This window comes from Triturus cristatus, chromosome 12, assembly GCF_964204655.1.
Source record: "Triturus cristatus chromosome 12, aTriCri1.1, whole genome shotgun sequence".
In the NCBI taxonomy this organism is placed as follows: domain Eukaryota; kingdom Metazoa; phylum Chordata; class Amphibia; order Caudata; family Salamandridae; genus Triturus; species Triturus cristatus.
The window spans coordinates 663,612,153-663,629,117 of record NC_140595.1 but is presented as its reverse complement, the minus strand read 5'-3'; the positions used below and the strand labels follow the sequence as shown (position 1 = coordinate 663,629,117).

At 40.7% G+C, this 16,965-nt stretch overlaps 15 non-coding genes across 15 annotated transcripts; 6 read left to right on the top strand and 9 right to left on the bottom strand.

Annotated features, from left to right (window-relative positions):
* Window positions 1–292: 292 nt before the first annotated feature.
* Window positions 293–387, top strand: TRNAI-UAU (transfer RNA isoleucine (anticodon UAU)). Its single transcript has 2 exons — window positions 293–330; window positions 352–387. It is a non-coding gene; the product is annotated as a tRNA-Ile (tRNA).
* A 1,162-nt stretch (window positions 388–1,549) lies between these two features.
* TRNAT-UGU (transfer RNA threonine (anticodon UGU)) lies at window positions 1,550–1,621 on the bottom strand. Its single transcript has one exon. It is a non-coding gene; the product is annotated as a tRNA-Thr (tRNA).
* A 1,084-nt stretch (window positions 1,622–2,705) lies between these two features.
* On the top strand, window positions 2,706–2,800 carry TRNAI-UAU (transfer RNA isoleucine (anticodon UAU)). The gene is made up of 2 exons: window positions 2,706–2,743; window positions 2,765–2,800. It is a non-coding gene; the product is annotated as a tRNA-Ile (tRNA).
* Window positions 2,801–4,623: 1,823 nt separating this feature from the next.
* On the bottom strand, window positions 4,624–4,705 carry TRNAS-GCU (transfer RNA serine (anticodon GCU)). Its single transcript has one exon. It is a non-coding gene; the product is annotated as a tRNA-Ser (tRNA).
* A 414-nt stretch (window positions 4,706–5,119) lies between these two features.
* Window positions 5,120–5,214, top strand: TRNAI-UAU (transfer RNA isoleucine (anticodon UAU)). Its single transcript has 2 exons — window positions 5,120–5,157; window positions 5,179–5,214. It is a non-coding gene; the product is annotated as a tRNA-Ile (tRNA).
* Window positions 5,215–6,365: 1,151 nt separating this feature from the next.
* TRNAT-UGU (transfer RNA threonine (anticodon UGU)) lies at window positions 6,366–6,437 on the bottom strand. The gene has a single exon. It is a non-coding gene; the product is annotated as a tRNA-Thr (tRNA).
* Window positions 6,438–7,026: 589 nt separating this feature from the next.
* Window positions 7,027–7,108, bottom strand: TRNAS-ACU (transfer RNA serine (anticodon ACU)). Its single transcript has one exon. It is a non-coding gene; the product is annotated as a tRNA-Ser (tRNA).
* Window positions 7,109–7,521: 413 nt separating this feature from the next.
* TRNAI-UAU (transfer RNA isoleucine (anticodon UAU)) lies at window positions 7,522–7,616 on the top strand. Its single transcript has 2 exons — window positions 7,522–7,559; window positions 7,581–7,616. It is a non-coding gene; the product is annotated as a tRNA-Ile (tRNA).
* A 2,332-nt stretch (window positions 7,617–9,948) lies between these two features.
* Window positions 9,949–10,043, top strand: TRNAI-UAU (transfer RNA isoleucine (anticodon UAU)). Its single transcript has 2 exons — window positions 9,949–9,986; window positions 10,008–10,043. It is a non-coding gene; the product is annotated as a tRNA-Ile (tRNA).
* A 1,152-nt stretch (window positions 10,044–11,195) lies between these two features.
* Window positions 11,196–11,267, bottom strand: TRNAT-UGU (transfer RNA threonine (anticodon UGU)). Its single transcript has one exon. It is a non-coding gene; the product is annotated as a tRNA-Thr (tRNA).
* Window positions 11,268–11,856: 589 nt separating this feature from the next.
* TRNAS-GCU (transfer RNA serine (anticodon GCU)) lies at window positions 11,857–11,938 on the bottom strand. The gene has a single exon. It is a non-coding gene; the product is annotated as a tRNA-Ser (tRNA).
* Window positions 11,939–12,351: 413 nt separating this feature from the next.
* Window positions 12,352–12,446, top strand: TRNAI-UAU (transfer RNA isoleucine (anticodon UAU)). The gene is made up of 2 exons: window positions 12,352–12,389; window positions 12,411–12,446. It is a non-coding gene; the product is annotated as a tRNA-Ile (tRNA).
* A 1,162-nt stretch (window positions 12,447–13,608) lies between these two features.
* Window positions 13,609–13,680, bottom strand: TRNAT-UGU (transfer RNA threonine (anticodon UGU)). The gene has a single exon. It is a non-coding gene; the product is annotated as a tRNA-Thr (tRNA).
* A 589-nt stretch (window positions 13,681–14,269) lies between these two features.
* Window positions 14,270–14,351, bottom strand: TRNAS-GCU (transfer RNA serine (anticodon GCU)). The gene has a single exon. It is a non-coding gene; the product is annotated as a tRNA-Ser (tRNA).
* A 2,330-nt stretch (window positions 14,352–16,681) lies between these two features.
* TRNAS-GCU (transfer RNA serine (anticodon GCU)) lies at window positions 16,682–16,763 on the bottom strand. The gene has a single exon. It is a non-coding gene; the product is annotated as a tRNA-Ser (tRNA).
* Between the last annotated feature and the right edge of the window lie 202 nt (window positions 16,764–16,965).

Here is a 16,965-nt window from a genome sequence, read left to right as displayed (position 1 = left end):
AGGGACCTACATTTCATTTTTGGGAAATTCTTACTATGTGCTAATTACAAATATTCATAAGATTCCCCTAGACTTTGTCAGAACTGTCAAGATATAATTCTATGGGGTTTTGAATAGACAGAGCATATGTTATAGGACAATTATAGAATCTATTCCGTTTGGACTGTATTTTTAATAGTCATGATAACATGCTAGCATGTGAGTCGATCTTGCACAGTGAATGATGGAGCAGTGTCTGTCATCTACTTGGTCAGCTGTAGATGGCTCACCTGGGGAGATGTAAAAAGAGAGAGCTCCAGTGGCGCAATCGGTTAGCGCGCGGTACTTATACAGCAGTACTTGCACTGAGCCATGCCGAGGTTGTGAGTTCGAGCCTCACCTGGAGCAGCCGTGTTGTTTTTCATAAACCATTTCACAAAAAGTAAAGTTTAAACTCAGAGTATGGACGGCCCTTGCTAGAGAGTCTTTACTTCTTATAGGATCTACGTGTCCTACTCCTCTGGGTGCCAAATATCACATATCCTACGCGATGCTCAGTTTAAACATTCCATGATGTACCATCTTGCATTTCATGCAAACACCACATCAGTGCATTTAAAAATACATTTGTAGAATAATAAATATGATGAAAACAGTGTTCTCACATGATAACCATAAACTGAAGAGCTGCAAAAAATGCTGTATCAGCTACTTACAATAAAAGGTGACTCGAAAAAACTAGCAAAAGAAGAGCATCATCATATTAAAGGTTCTATTCACCATCTTGAGTTGCACCATAGCAGCTTATGGTGCTTTTCTGCTCAGAGTGTGCCTCCAATCCCACATTCATTTTTAATTTCTTTGCAATTTAAAAAACAACAATTACTGCTCGAAGTTCACTTTTCAAAACCATTCAACCTATTAAATGTATTTCTCTAACCTATGAATGTGGTCCATGTTCACTTTTCCTCATCTTCATCTCGATACTCCTTTCCCAGAAACCAGGTTCACTTCTTCATTCAACCCACCCATCCAAGGTCACCAAATCTTTGAAGCACAAGTCTGCCTATTCTCCCTTTCTCTCTATGTACAAGATACCTTGTATCATTTGAATGGACAGCAGGAGAGAAGGATATTTATGGTGAGTGGGGGTGGGGTTTTGAGGAGTAACCTCATTTGCCTAAGAGCCGGGGTATCTGGGAAAAAAAGTATTTTATGGGGGAAGAATTTCACATCTCCTTGGTGAAATTTGTAGGGCCTTATAACATCCTTTCTGTGGATGCAGATTCAGTCGGAACAGAGGTCCTAGTCCTCGCTCTGCCTTTCAAAGGAACTGTAAATATGCATGGCTTATTTGGCTTTGCCCGGCAGGGTGAGAATGGCGTTTGTCAGGCGTTCGTCAGGCGATCGGAAGGGGTGAGGCAATAATTTATAATTCAATGATCTTCATGATATTTTCTTGATAATATGAAAGCAGGAAAGGGAATCTTGGCAATAAGCAATCCTAAAGCAAGGTGTGACTCCAGGGAAGAATGACTCGAAAACAACATACAGAAAGACTCATGTAAAAAGGCCCTGATGAGGCTTGAACTCATGACCCCTGGTTTACAAGACCAGTGCTCTGCCACTGAGCTACAAGGCCAGTCTGCACGCAGGATGTAAATTGCAACATGTATTCTTACTGAGGTATGAATATATCTATGATTTTGAGACTCTGTATGGAAACGTAGTTGCATATGAATGTCCACGTGCGCGCACACATTGAAGACCATGCTTAAGGCACTTTTCTTGGAAGTATGAAAAACTACATTTTCATATGAGAAAATAAGAGTTTTCACATTCAAGACCATACCGATAGCTCTAGTTAGTATGTCTGCAATCAGTGACATATAGAGAACCCACTTATTAGAAGTGATCTGTCTCTGTGGGGCAGACATATGTTAACAGTCATTCATTTGAGACGGCCTAAACTTTAGGAGTAAGAGCTGCTTTCTTATCAATCTATTTATCCAAACTGGTTAATAAGCCAGGAGTGAGTGAAAGGCAATCCTCTGGAAACTCCATGAAAGATCTAATTTCTATTACGCACAAAATACTTCACTTTATTTGACATATTTGTTAAAATGGAACAGTCAGATGATCCCATCTAGCGGATCCTGGCTCTGTCTTGAAAGAGAGTGTAATTATACTACAAGAAATGCTGGCCATCAAAAGAGACTCTGATGGCTTTCCGACGAAGGTGGGATTCGAACCCACGCGTGCAGAGCACAATGGATTAGCAGTCCATCGCCTTAACCACTCGGCCACCTCATCTGCCCTACAGCCCCATCTGAAACCTTGCTTCACAAAAGGTACTGAAGTGTCAATATACTGTACCTAAAAAAGTAAAAAAACAGCTGAGGCAAGATCTCACATTCCACGTCTTCCCCCAATTAGGGACCTACATTTCATTTTTGGGAAATTCTTACTATGTGCTAATTACAAATATTCATAAGATTCCCCTAGACTTTGTCAGAACTGTCAAGATATAATTCTATGGGGTTTTGAATAGACAGAGCATATGTTATAGGACAATTATAGAATCTATTCCGTTTGGACTGTATTTTTAATAGTCATGATAACATGCTAGCATGTGAGTCGATCTTGCACAGTGAATGATGGAGCAGTGTCTGTCATCTACTTGGTCAGCTGTAGATGGCTCACCTGGGGAGATGTAAAAAGAGAGAGCTCCAGTGGCGCAATTGGTTAGCGCGCGGTACTTATACAGCAGTACTTGCACTGAGCCATGCCGAGGTTGTGAGTTCGAGCCTCACCTGGAGCAGCCGTGTTGTTTTTCATAAACCATTTCACAAAAAGTAAAGTTTAAACTCAGAGTATGGACGGCCCTTGCTAGAGAGTCTTTACTTCTTATAGGATCTACGTGTCCTACTCCTCTGGGTGCCAAATATCACATATCCTACGCGATGCTCAGTTTAAACATTCCATGATGTGCCATCTTGCATTTCATGCAAACACCACATCAGTGCATTTAAAAATACATTTGTAGAATAATAAATATGATGAAAACAGTGTTCTCACATGATAACCATAAACTGAAGAGCTGCAAAAAATGCAGTATCAGCTACTTACAATAAAAGGTGACTCGAAAAAACTAGCAAAAGAAGAGCATCATCATATTAAAGGTTCTATTCACCATCTTGAGTTGCACCATAGCAGCTTATGGTGCTTTTCTGCTCAGAGTGTGCCTCCAATCCCACATTCATTTTTAATTTCTTTGCAATTTAAAAAACAACAATTACTGCTCGAAGTTCACTTTTCAAAACCATTCAACCTATTAAATGTATTTCTCTAACCTATGAATGTGGTCCATGTTCACTTTTCCTCATCTTCATCTCGATACTCCTTTCCCAGAAACCAGGTTCACTTCTTCATTCAACCCACCCATCCAAGGTCACCAAATCTTTGAAGCACAAGTCTGCCTATTCTCCCTTTCTCTCTATGTACAAGATACCTTGTATCATTTGAATGGACAGCAGGAGAGAAGGATATTTATGGTGAGTGGGGGTGGGGTTTTGAGGAGTAACCTCATTTGCCTAAGAGCCGGGGTATCTGGGAAAAAAAGTATTTTATGGGGGAAGAATTTCACATCTCCTTGGTGAAATTTGTAGGGCCTTATAACATCCTTTCTGTGGATGCAGATTCAGTCGGAATAGAGGTCCTAGTCCTCGCTCTGCCTTTCAAAGGAACTGTAAATATGCATGGCTTATTTGGCTTTGCCCGGCAGGGTGAGAATGGCGTTTGTCAGGCGTTCGTCAGGCGATCGGAAGGGGTGAGGCAATAATTTATAATTCAATGATCTTCATGATATTTTCTTGATAATATGAAAGCAGGAAAGGGAAGCTTGGCAATAAGCAATCCTAAAGCAAGGTGTGACTCCAGGGAAGAATGATTTGAAAACAACATACAGAAAGACTCATGTAAAAAGGCCCTGATGAGGCTTGAACTCATGACCCCTGGTTTACAAGACCAGTGCTCTGCCACTGAGTTACAAGGCCAGTCTGCACGCAGGATGTAAATTGCAACATGTATTCTTACTGAGGTATGAATATATCTATGATTTTGAGACTCTGTATGGAAACATAGTTGCATATGAATGTCCACGTGCGCGCACACATTGAAGACCATGCTTAAGGCACTTTTCTTGGAAGTATGAAAAACTACATTTTCATATGAGAAAATAAGAGTTTTCACATTCAAGACCATACCGATAGCTCTAGTTAGTATGTCTGCAATCAGTGACATATAGAGAACCCACTTATTAGAAGTGATCTGTCTCTGTGGGGCAGACATATGTTAACAGTCATTCATTTGAGACGGCCTAAACTTTAGGAGTAAGAGCTGCTTTCTTATCAATCTATTTATCCAAACTGGTTAATAAGCCAGGAGTGAGTGAAAGGCAATCCTCTGGAAACTCCATGAAAGATCTAATTTCTATTACGCACAAAATACTTCACTTTATTTGACATATTTGTTAAAATAGAACAGTCAGATGATCCCATCTAGCGGATCCTGGCTCTGTCTTGAAAGAGAGTGTAATTATACTACAAGAAATGCTGGCCATCAAAAGAGACTCTGATGGCTTTCCGACGAAGGTGGGATTCGAACCCACGCGTGCAGAGCACAATGGATTAGCAGTCCATCGCCTTAACCACTCGGCCACCTCGTCTGCCCTACAGCCCCATCTGAAATCTTGCTTCACAAAAGGTACTGAAGTGTCAATATACTGTACCTAAAAAAGTAAAAAACACAGCTGAGGCAAGATCTCACATTCCACGTCTTCCCCCAATTAGGGACCTACATTTCATTTTTGGGAAATTCTTACTATGTGCTAATTACAAATATTCATAAGATTCCCCTAGACTTTGTCAGAACTGTCAAGATATAATTCTATGGGGTTTTGAATAGACAGAGCATATGTTATAGGACAATTATAGAATCTATTCCGTTTGGACTGTATTTTTAATAGTCATGATAACATGCTAGCATGTGAGTCGATCTTGCACAGTGAATGATGGAGCAGTGTCTGTCATCTACTTGGTCAGCTGTAGATGGCTCACCTGGGGGGATGTAAAAAGAGAGAGCTCCAGTGGCGCAATCGGTTAGCGCGCGGTACTTATATAGCAGTACTTGCACTGAGCCATGCCGAGGTTGTGAGTTCGAGCCTCATCTGGAGCAGCCGTGTTGTTTTTCATAAACCATTTCACAAAAAGTAAAGTTTAAACTCAGAGTATGGACGGCCCTTGCTAGAGAGTCTTTACTTCTTATAGGATCTACGTGTCCTACTCCTCTGGGTGCCAAATATCACATATCCTACGCGATGCTCAGTTTAAACATTCCATGATGTGCCATCTTGCATTTCATGCAAACACCACATCAGTGCATTTAAAAAAACATTTGTAGAATAATAAATATGATGAAAACAGTGTTCTCACATGATAACCATAAACTGAAGAGCTGCAAAAAATGCTGTATCAGCTACTTACAATAAAAGGTGACTCGAAAAAACTAGCAAAAGAAGAGCATCATCATATTAAAGGTTCTATTCACCATCTTGAGTTGCACCATAGCAGCTTATGGTGCTTTTCTGCTCAGAGTGTGCCTCCAATCCCACATTCATTTTTAATTTCTTTGCAATTTAAAAAACAACAATTACTGCTCGAAGTTCACTTTTCAAAACCATTCAACCTATTAAATGTATTTCTCTAACCTATGAATGTGGTCCATGTTCACTTTTCCTCATCTTCATCTCGATACTCCTTTCCCAGAAACCAGGTTCACTTCTTCATTCAACCCACCCATCCAAGGTCACCAAATCTTTGAAGCACAAGTCTGCCTATTCTCCCTTTCTCTCTATGTACAAGATACCTTGTATCATTTGAATGGACAGCAGGAGAGAAGGATATTTATGGTGAGTGGGGGTGGGGTTTTGAGGAGTAACCTCATTTGCCTAAGAGCCGGGGTATCTGGGAAAAAAAGTATTTTATGGGGGAAGAATTTCACATCTCCTTGGTGAAATTTGTAGGGCCTTATAACATCCTTTCTGTGGATGCAGATTCAGTCGGAACAGAGGTCCTAGTCCTCGCTCTGCCTTTCAAAGGAACTGTAAATATGCATGGCTTATTTGGCTTTGCCCGGCAGGGTGAGAATGGCGTTTGTCAGGCGTTCGGAAGGGGTGAGGCAATAATTTATAATTCAATGATCTTCATGATATTTTCTTGATAATATGAAAGCAGGAAAGGGAAGCTTGGCAATAAGCAATCCTAAAGCAAGGTGTGACTCCAGGGAAGAATGACTTGAAAACAACATACAGAAAGACTCATGTAAAAAGGCCCTGATGAGGCTTGAACTCATGACCCCTGGTTTACAAGACCAGTGCTCTGCCACTGAGCTACAAGGCCAGTCTGCACGCAGGATGTAAATTGCAACATGTATTCTTACTGAGGTATGAATATATCTATGATTTTGAGACTCTGTATGGAAACGTAGTTGCATATGAATGTCCACGTGCGCGCACACATTGAAGACCATGCTTAAGGCACTTTTCTTGGAAGTATGAAAAACTACATTTTCTTATGAGAAAATAAGAGTTTTCACATTCAAGACCATACCGATAGCTCTAGTTAGTATGTCTGCAATCAGTGACATATAGAGAACCCACTTATTAGAAGTGATCTGTCTCTGTGGGGCAGACATATGTTAACAGTCATTCATTTGAGACGGCCTAAACTTTAGGAGTAAGAGCTGCTTTCTTATCAATCTATTTATCCAAACTGGTTAATAAGCCAGGAGTGAGTGAAAGGCAATCCTCTGGAAACTCCATGAAAGATCTAATTTCTATTACGCACAAAATACTTCACTTTATTTGACATATTTGTTAAAATGGAACAGTCAGATGATCCCATCTAGCAGATCCTGGCTCTGTCTTGAAAGAGAGTGTAATTATACTACAAGAAATGCTGGCCATCGAAAGAGACTCTGATGGCTTTCCGACGAAGGTGGGATTCGAACCCACGCGTGCAGAGCACAATGGATTAGTAGTCCATCGCCTTAACCACTCGGCCACCTCGTCTGCCCTACAGCCCCATCGGAAACCTTGCTTCACAAAAGGTACTGAAGTGTCAATATACTGTACCTAAAAAAGAAAAAAAACAGCTGAGGCAAGATCTCACATTCCACGTCTTCCCCCAATTAGGGACCTACATTTCATTTTTGGGAAATTCTTACTATGTGCTAATTACAAATATTCATAAGATTCCCCTAGACTTTGTCAGAACTGTCAAGATATAATTCTATGGGGTTTTGAATAGACAGAGCATATGTTATAGGACAATTATAGAATCTATTCCGTTTGGACTGTATTTTTAATAGTCATGATAACATGCTAGCATGTGAGTCGATCTTGCACAGTGAATGATGGAGCAGTGTCTGTCATCTACTTGGTCAGCTGTAGATGGCTCACCTGGGGAGATGTGAAAAGAGAGAGCTCCAGTGGCGCAATCGGTTAGCGCGCGGTACTTATACAGCAGTACTTGCACTGAGCCATGCCGAGGTTATGAGTTCGAGCCTCACCTGGAGCAGCCGTGTTGTTTTTCATAAACCATTTCACAAAAAGTAAAGTTTAAACTCAGAGTATGGACGGCCCTTGCTAGAGAGTCTTTACTTCTTATAGGATCTACGTGTCCTACTCCTCTGGGTGCCAAATATCACATATCCTACGCGATGCTCAGTTTAAACATTCCATGATGTGCCATCTTGCATTTCATGCAAACACCACATCAGTGCATTTAAAAATACATTTGTAGAATAATAAATATGATGAAAACAGTGTTCTCACATGATAACCATAAACTGAAGAGCTGCAAAAAATGCTGTATCAGCTACTTACAATAAAAGGTGACTCGAAAAAACTAGCAAAAGAAGAGCATCATCATATTAAAGGTTCTATTCACCATCTTGAGTTGCACCATAGCAGCTTATGGTGCTTTTCTGCTCAGAGTGTGCCTCCAATCCCACATTCATTTTTAATTTATTTGCAATTTAAAAAACAACAATTACTGCTCGAAGTTCACTTTTCAAAACCATTCAACCTATTAAATGTATTTCTCTAACCTATGAATGTGGTCCATGTTCACTTTTCCTCATCTTCATCTCGATACTCCTTTCCCAGAAACCAGGTTCACTTCTTCATTCAACCCACCCATCCAAGGTCACCAAATCTTTGAAGCACAAGTCTGCCTATTCTCCCTTTCTCTCTATGTACAAGATACCTTGTATCATTTGAATGGACAGCAGGAGAGAAGGATATTTATGGTGAGTGGGGGTGGGGTTTTGAGGAGTAACCTCATTTGCCTAAGAGCCGGGATATCTGGGAAAAAAAGTATTTTATGGGGGAAGAATTTCACATCTCCTTGGTGAAATTTGTAGGGCCTTATAACATCCTTTCTGTGGTGAAATTTGTAGGGCCTTATAACATCCTTTCTGTGGATGCAGATTCAGTCGGAATAGAGGTCCTAGTCCTCGCTCTGCCTTTCAAAGGAACTGTAAATATGCATGGCTTATTTGGCTTTGCCCGGCAGGGTGAGAATGGCGTTTGTCAGGCGTTCGGAAGGGGTGAGGCAATAATTTATAATTCAATGATCTTCATGATAATATGAAAGCAGGAAAGGGAAGCTTGGCAATAAGCAATCCTAAAGCAAGGTGTGACTCCAGGGAAGAATGACTTGAAAACAACATACAGAAAGACTCATGTAAAAAGGCCCTGATGAGGCTTGAACTCATGACCCCTGGTTTACAAGACCAGTGCTCTGCCACTGAGTTACAAGGCCAGTCTGCATGCAGGATGTAAATTGCAACATGTATTCTTACTGAGGTATGAATATATCTATGATTTTGAGACTCTGTATGGAAACGTAGTTGCATATGAATGTCCACGTGCGCGCACACATTGAAGACCATGCTTAAGGCACTTTTCTTGGAAGTATGAAAAACTACATTTTCATATGAGAAAATAAGAGTTTTCACATTCAAGACCATACCGATAGCTCTAGTTAGTATGTCTGCAATCAGTGACATATAGAGAACCCACTTATTAGAAGTGATCTGTCTCTGTGGGGCAGACATATGTTAACAGTCATTCATTTGAGACGGCCTAAACTTTAGGAGTAAGAGCTGCTTTCTTATCAATCTATTTATCCAAACTGGTTAATAAGCCAGGAGTGAGTGAAAGGCAATCCTCTGGAAACTCCATGAAAGATCTAATTTCTATTACGCACAAAATACTTCACTTTATTTGACATATTTGTTAAAATAGAACAGTCAGATGATCCCATCTAGCGGATCCTGGCTCTGTCTTGAAAGAGAGTGTAATTATACTACAAGAAATGCTGGCCATCAAAAGAGACTCTGATGGCTTTCCGACGAAGGTGGGATTCGAACCCACGCGTGCAGAGCACAATGGATTAGCAGTCCATCGCCTTAACCACTCGGCCACCTTGTCTGCCCTACAGCCCCATCTGAAACCTTGCTTCACAAAAGGTACTGAAGTGTCAATATACTGTACCTAAAAAAGTAAAAAAACAGCTGAGGCAAGATCTCACATTCCACGTCTTCCCCCAATTAGGGACCTACATTTCATTTTTGGGAAATTCTTACTATGTGCTAATTACAAATATTCATAAGATTCCCCTAGACTTTGTCAGAACTGTCAAGATATAATTCTATGGGGTTTTGAATAGACAGAGCATATGTTATAGGACAATTATAGAATCTATTCCGTTTGGACTGTATTTTTAATAGTCATGATAACATGCTAGCATGTGAGTCGATCTTGCACAGTGAATGATGGAGCAGTGTCTGTCATCTACTTGGTCAGCTGTAGATGGCTCACCTGGGGAGATGTAAAAAGAGAGAGCTCCAGTGGCGCAATCGGTTAGCGCGCGGTACTTATACAGCAGTACTTGCACTGAGCCATGCCGAGGTTGTGAGTTCGAGCCTCACCTGGAGCAGCCGTGTTGTTTTTCATAAACCATTTCACAAAAAGTAAAGTTTAAACTCAGAGTATGGACGGCCCTTGCTAGAGAGTCTTTACTTCTTATAGGATCTACGTGTCCTACTCCTCTGGGTGCCAAATATCACATATCCTACGCGATGCTCAGTTTAAACATTCCATGATGTGCCATCTTGCATTTCATGCAAACACCACATCAGTGCATTTAAAAATACATTTGTAGAATAATAAATATGATGAAAACAGTGTTCTCACATGATAACCATAAACTGAAGAGCTGCAAAAAATGCTGTATCAGCTACTTACAATAAAAGGTGACTCGAAAAAAACTAGCAAAAGAAGAGCATCATCATATTAAAGGTTCTATTCACCATCTTGAGTTGCACCATAGCAGCTTATGGTGCTTTTCTGCTCAGAGTGTGCCTCCAATCCCACATTCATTTTTAATTTCTTTGCAATTTAAAAAACAACAATTACTGCTCGAAGTTCACTTTTCAAAACCATTCAACCTATTAAATGTATTTCTCTAACCTATGAATGTGGTCCATGTTCACTTTTCCTCATCTTCATCTCGATACTCCTTTCCCAGAAACCAGGTTCACTTCTTCATTCAACCCACCCATCCAAGGTCACCAAATCTTTGAAGCACAAGTCTGCCTATTCTCCCTTTCTCTCTATGTACAAGATACCTTGTATCATTTGAATGGACAGCAGGAGAGAAGGATATTTATGGTGAGTGGGGGTGGGGTTTTGAGGAGTAACCTCATTTGCCTAAGAGCCGAGGTATCTGGGAAAAAAAGTATTTTATGGGGGAAGAATTTCACATCTCCTTGGTGAAATTTGTAGGGCCTTATAACATCCTTTCTGTGGATGCAGATTCAGTCGGAACAGAGGTCCTAGTCCTCGCTCTGCCTTTCAAAGGAACTGTAAATATGCATGGCTTATTTGGCTTTGCCCGACAGGGTGAGAATGGCGTTTGTCAGGCGTTCGGAAGGGGTGAGGCAATAATTTATAATTCAATGATCTTCATGATATTTTCTTGATAATATGAAAGCAGGAAAGGGAAGCTTGGCAATAAGCAATCCTAAAGCAAGGTGTGACTCCAGGGAAGAATGACTTGAAAACAACATACAGAAAGACTCATGTAAAAAGGCCCTGATGAGGCTTGAACTCATGACCCCTGGTTTACAAGACCAGTGCTCTGCCACTGAGCTACAAGGCCAGTCTGCACGCAGGATGTAAATTGCAACATGTATTCTTACTGAGGTATGAATATATCTATGATTTTGAGACTCTGTATGGAAACGTAGTTGCATATGAATGTCCACGTGCGCGCACACATTGAAGACCATGCTTAAGGCACTTTTCTTGGAAGTATGAAAAACTACATTTTCATATGAGAAAATAAGAGTTTTCACATTCAAGACCATACCGATAGCTCTAGTTAGTATGTCTGCAATCAGTGACATATAGAGAACCCACTTATTAGAAGTGATCTGTCTCTGTGGGGCAGACATATGTTAACAGTCATTCATTTGAGACGGCCTAAACTTTAGGAGTAAGAGCTGCTTTCTTATCAATCTATTTATCCAAACTGGTTAATAAGCCAGGAGTGAGTGAAAGGCAATCCTCTGGAAACTCCATGAAAGATCTAATTTCTATTACGCACAAAATACTTCACTTTATTTGACATATTTGTTAAAATAGAACAGTCAGATGATCCCATCTAGCGGATCCTGGCTCTGTCTTGAAAGAGAGTGTAATTATACTACAAGAAATGCTGGCCATCAAAAGAGACTCTGACGGCTTTCCGACGAAGGTGGGATTTGAACCCACGCGTGCAGAGCACAATGGATTAGCAGTCCATCGCCTTAACCACTCGGCCACCTCGTCTGCCCTACAGCCCCATCTGAAACCTTGCTTCACAAAAGGTACTGAAGTGTCAATATACTGTACCTAAAAAAGAAAAAAAACAGCTGAGGCAAGATCTCACATTCCACGTCTTCCCCCAATTAGGGACCTACATTTCATTTTTGGGAAATTCTTACTATGTGCTAATTACAAATATTCATAAGATTCCCCTAGACTTTGTCAGAACTGTCAAGATATAATTCTATGGGGTTTTGAATAGACAGAGCATATGTTATAGGACAATTATAGAATCTATTCCGTTTGGACTGTATTTTTAATAGTCATGATAACATGCTAGCATGTGAGTCGATCTTGCACAGTGAATGATGGAGCAGTGTCTGTCATCTACTTGGTCAGCTGTAGATGGCTCACCTGGGGAGATGTGAAAAGAGAGAGCTCCAGTGGCGCAATCGGTTAGCGCGCGGTACTTATACAGCAGTACTTGCACTGAGCCATGCCGAGGTTGTGAGTTCGAGCCTCACCTGGAGCAGCCGTGTTGTTTTTCATAAACCATTTCACAAAAAGTAAAGTTTAAACTCAGAGTATGGACGGCCCTTGCTAGAGAGTCTTTACTTCTTATAGGATCTACGTGTCCTACTCCTCTGGGTGCCAAATATCACATATCCTACGCGATGCTCAGTTTATACATTCCATGATGTGCCATCTTGCATTTCATGCAAACACCACATCAGTGCATTTAAAAATACATTTGTAGAATAATAAATATGATGAAAACAGTGTTCTCACATGATAACCATAAACTGAAGAGCTGCAAAAAATGCTGTATCAGCTACTTACAATAAAAGGTGACTCGAAAAAACTAGCAAAAGAAGAGCATCATCATATTAAAGGTTCTATTCACCATCTTGAGTTGCACCATAGCAGCTTATGGTGCTTTTCTGCTCAGAGTGTGCCTCCAATCCCACATTCATTTTTAATTTCTTTGCAATTTAAAAAACAACAATTACTGCTCGAAGTTCACTTTTCAAAACCATTCAACCTATTAAATGTATTTCTCTAACCTATGAATGTGGTCCATGTTCACTTTTCCTCATCTTCATCTCGATACTCCTTTCCCAGAAACCAGGTTCACTTCTTCATTCAACCCACCCATCCAAGGTCACCAAATCTTTGAAGCACAAGTCTGCCTATTCTCCCTTTCTCTCTATGTACAAGATACCTTGTATCATTTGAATGGACAGCAGGAGAGAAGGATATTTATGGTGAGTGGGGGTGGGGTTTTGAGGAGTAACCTAATTTGCCTAAGAGCCGGGGTATCTGGGAAAAAAAGTATTTTATGGGGGAAGAATTTCACATCTCCTTGGTGAAATTTGTAGGGCCTTATAACATCCTTTCTGTGGATGCAGATTCAGTCGGAACAGAGGTCCTAGTCCTCGCTCTGCCTTTCAAAGGAACTGTAAATATGCATGGCTTATTTGGCTTTGCCCGGCAGGGTGAGAATGGCATTTGTCAGGCGTTCGTCAGGCGATCGGAAGGGGTGAGGCAATAATTTATAATTCAATGATCTTCATGATATTTTCTTGATAATATGAAAGCAGGAAAGGGAAGCTTGGCAATAAGCAATCCTAAAGCAAGGTGTGACTCCAGGGAAGAATGACTTGAAAACAACATACAGAAAGACTCATGTAAAAAGGCCCTGATGAGGCTTGAACTCATGACCCCTGGTTTACAAGACCAGTGCTCTGCCACTGAGCTACAAGGCCAGTCTGCACGCAGGATGTACATTGCAACATGTATTCTTACTGAGGTATGAATATATCTATGATTTTGAGACTCTGTATGGAAACGTAGTTGCATATGAATGTCCACGTGCGCGCACACATTGAAGACCATGCTTAAGGCACTTTTCTTGGAAGTATGAAAAACTACATTTCCATATGAGAAAATAAGAGTTTTCACATTCAAGACCATACTGATAGCTCTAGTTAGTATGTCTGCAATCAGTGACATATAGAGAACCCACTTATTAGAAGTGATCTGTCTCTGTGGGGCAGACATATGTTAACAGTCATTCATTTGAGACGGCCTAAACTTTAGGAGTAAGAGCTGCTTTCTTATCAATCTATTTATCCAAACTGGTTAATAAGCCAGGAGTGAGTGAAAGGCAATCCTCTGGAAACTCCATGAAAGATCTAATTTCTATTACGCACAAAATACTTCACTTTATTTGACATATTTGTTAAAATGGAACTGTCAGATGATCCCATCTAGCGGATCCTGGCTCTGTCTTGAAAGAGAGTGTAATTATACTACAAGAAATGCTGGCCATCAAAAGAGACTCTGATGGCTTTCCGACGAAGGTGGGATTCGAACCCACGCGTGCAGAGCACAATGGATTAGCAGTCCATCGCCTTAACCACTCGGCCACCTCGTCTGCCCTACAGCCCCATCTGAAACCTTGCTTCACAAAAGGTACTGAAGTGTCAATATACTGTACGTAAAAAGAAAAAAAACAGCTGAGGCAAGATCTCACATTCCACGTCTTCCCCCAATTAGGGACCTACATTTCATTTTTGGGAAATTCTTACTATGTGCTAATTACAAATATTCATAAGATTCCCCTAGACTTTGTCAGAACTGTCAAGATATAATTCTATGGGGTTTTGAATAGACAGAGCATATGTTATAGGACAATTATAGAATCTATTCCGTTTGGACTGTATTTTTATTAGTCATGATAACATGCTAGCATGTGAGTCGATCTTGCACAGTGAATGATGGAGCAGTGTCTGTCATCTACTTGGTCAGCTCTAGATGGCTCACCTGGGGAGATGTGAAAAGAGTGAGCTCCAGTGGCGCAATTGGTTAGCGTGCAGTACTTATACAGCAGTACTTGCACTGAGCCATGCCGAGGTTGTGAGTTCGAGCCTCACCTGGAGCAGCCGTGTGGTTTTTCATAAACCATTTCACAAAAAGTAAAGTTTAAACTCAGAGTAAGGACGGCCCTTGCTAGAGAGTCTTTACTTCTTATAGGATCTACGTGTCCTACTCCTCTGGGTGCCAAATATCACATATCCTACGCGATGCCCAGTTTAAACATTCCATGATGTGCCATCTTGCATTTCATGCAAACACCACTTCAGTGCATTTAAAAATACATTTGTAGAATAATTAATATGATGAAAACAGTGTTCTCACATGATAACCATAAACTGAAGAGCTGCAAAAAATGCTGTATAAGCTACTTACAATAAAAGGTGACTCGAAAAAACTAGCAAAAGAAGAGCATCATCATATTAAAGGTTCTATTCACCATCTGGAGTTGCACCATAGCAGCTTATGGTGCTTTTCTGCTCAGAGAGTGCCTCCAATCCCACATTCATTTTTAATTTCTTTGCAATTTAAAAAACAACAATTACTGCTCGAAGTTCACTTTTCAAAACCATTCAACCTATTAAATGTATTTCTCTAACCTATGAATGTGGTCCATGTTCACTTTTCCTCATCTTCATCTCGATACTCCTTTCCCAGAAACCAGGTTCACTTCTTCATTCAACCCACCCATCCAAGGTCACCAAATCTTTGAAGCACAAGTCTGCCTATTCTCCCTTTCTCTCTATGTACAAGATACCTTGTATCATTTGAATGGACAGCAGGAGAGAAGGATATTTATGGTGAGTGGGGGAGGGGTTTTGAGGAGTAACCTCATTTGCCTAAGAGCCGGGGTATCTGGGAAAAAAAGTATTTTATGGGGGAAGAATTTCACATCTCCTTGGTGAAATTTGTAGGGCCTTATAACATCCTTTCTGTGGATGCAGATTCAGTCGGAACAGAGGTCCTAGTCCTCGCTCTGCCTTTCAAAGGAACTGTAAATATGCATGGCTTATTTGGCTTTGCCCGGCAGGGTGAGAATGGCGTTTGTCAGGCGTTCGTCAGGCGATCGGAAGGGGTGAGGCAATAATTTATAATTCAATGATCTTCATGATATTTTCTTGATAATATGAAAGCAGGAAAGGGAAGCTTGGCAATAAGCAATCCTAAAGCAAGGTGTGACTCCAGGGAAGAATGACTTGAAAACAACATACAGAAAGACTCATGTAAAAATGCCCTGATGAGGCTTGAACTCATGACCCCTGGTTTACAAGACCAGTGCTCTGCCACTGAGCTACAAGGCCAGTCTGCACGCAGGATGTAAATTGCAACATGTATTCTTACTGAGGTATGAATATATCTATGATTTTGAGACTCTGTATGGAAACGTAGTTGCATATGAATGTCCACGTGCGCGCACACATTGAAGACCATGCTTAAGGCACTTTTCTTGGAAGTATGAAAAACTACATTTTCATATGAGAAAATAAGAGTTTTCACATTCAAGACCATACCGATAGCTCTAGTTAGTATGTCTGCAATCAGTGACATATAGAGAACCCACTTATTAGAAGTGATCTGTCTCTGTGGGGCAGACATATGTTAACAGTCATTCATTTGAGACGGCCTAAACTTTAGGAGTAAGAGCTGCTTTCTTATCAATCTATTTATCCAAACTGGTTAATAAGCCAGGAGTGAGTGAAAGGCAATCCTCTGGAAACTCCATGAAAGATCTAATTTCTATTACGCACAAAATACTTCACTTTATTTGACATATTTGTTAAAATGGAACAGTCAGATAATCCCATCTAGCGGATCCTGGCTCTGTCTTGAAAGAGAGTGTAATTATACTACAAGAAATGCTGGCCATCAAAAGAGACTCTGATGGCTTTCCGACGAAGGTGGGATTCGAACCCACGCGTGCAGAGCACAATGGATTAGCAGTCCATTGCCTTAACCACTCGGCCACCTCGTCTGCCCTACAGCCCCATCTGAAACCTTGCTTCACAAAAGGTACTGAAGTGTCAATATACTGTAACTAAAAAAGAAAAAAAACAGCTGAGGCAAGATCTCACATTCCACGTCTTCCCCCAATTAGGGACCTACATTTCATTTTTGGGAAATTCTTACTATGTGCTAATTACAAATATTCATAAGATTCCCCTAGACTTTGTCAG